Source organism: Capricornis sumatraensis, chromosome X (genome assembly GCF_032405125.1).
Source record: "Capricornis sumatraensis isolate serow.1 chromosome X, serow.2, whole genome shotgun sequence".
NCBI classification, from domain to species: Eukaryota; Metazoa; Chordata; class Mammalia; order Artiodactyla; family Bovidae; genus Capricornis; species Capricornis sumatraensis.
In genome coordinates this window covers 127,930,494-127,931,493 of record NC_091092.1, presented here as the reverse complement: position 1 = coordinate 127,931,493, position 1,000 = coordinate 127,930,494, and the positions used below count along the sequence as shown (strand labels likewise).

At 45.8% G+C, this 1,000-nt stretch overlaps 1 pseudogene; it reads right to left on the bottom strand.

Moving 5' to 3' along the window:
* Positions 1-291: 291 nt before the first annotated feature.
* LOC138072026 (ARL14 effector protein-like pseudogene) lies at positions 292-747 on the bottom strand (annotated as a pseudogene).
* Between the last annotated feature and the right edge of the window lie 253 nt (positions 748-1,000).

Below are 1,000 nucleotides of genomic sequence, written 5' to 3'. Positions count from 1 at the left end.
AAAAACCTAAAACTCCATCTCCTAAGGTACCAGCAAAGAGGAAAGGGATTTTTAACCCGAGAGCAGAGTAGGAATTCAGTTGCTGGTTACCAGGGGAGGAATCTGAGTCATCACAGCAGGAAGGTTAGAGAAAGACAGTGCATTACACAGGGTTCTATGGCTTCAGAGAACACTAACTAGTCTAAACTATATTTGTAAAACTTTTTTTCCCCCAGTCCTAAAATTCACCCAGGAGACAGAGGCTGGTATAACTGCAAAGCAGAGAAAATGCATCAGCCTGGAGGGCTGCTCCTAGTCAGAGAGGTCGAATGGCATCTTGCTGATGACCTCCCCATTCTCATCGACTATGGTGTGGTAGACCCAGCGGCGGTTGCAGCGGCAAGTGGGCCCGCACTTGGTGGAGTTACACTTGGGGCACGGGTAGAAGCAACCCTGGCAGTCTTTATCAAGGCAGTCACACAGGTCAGCCTGATTGAAGGTGAGCCTGCCCTTTTGGTCATACTTGTTGACTTTGCGTTTTACAGGAACAGACTCATTCTTGCTTGCCATTTGCCCTTCCTTCATCAGCTGCCTTAATTTAGGGTTAAAGTTGGCTGCCTGAGGCCCGGAATTTTGAAATGACAACCGTTTTAACTGCTGCTCCACCCGTTTCATCTGCTTCAGTTCCATCTCACTTGGTTTCTCAGGAGAACTTGGACGTGCAGGTCTCTCTCGCACGGAACTGCTTTTTTCTGCTTGTTCACTCATTTCTGCTCACCTGGGGACACAAACAAAGTCAGCAACCATTTGTGGGAGCTCAGTCAACCATGAGGACGCTGGAGCTGGTAAACGTCATTTCAGAATGGGCCTATCAAGTTTTTACTTCAAACCTGGGTTAAGTGGATAGGAGCAAGTTTATCAACACCAACAAATCTTTGGACAAAAGTGCTTTTATCAGATAGTATTTCCTCCTTTATTTAACCATCTCTTTTTTCTATCAACTGTTTAAATAACCATTCAT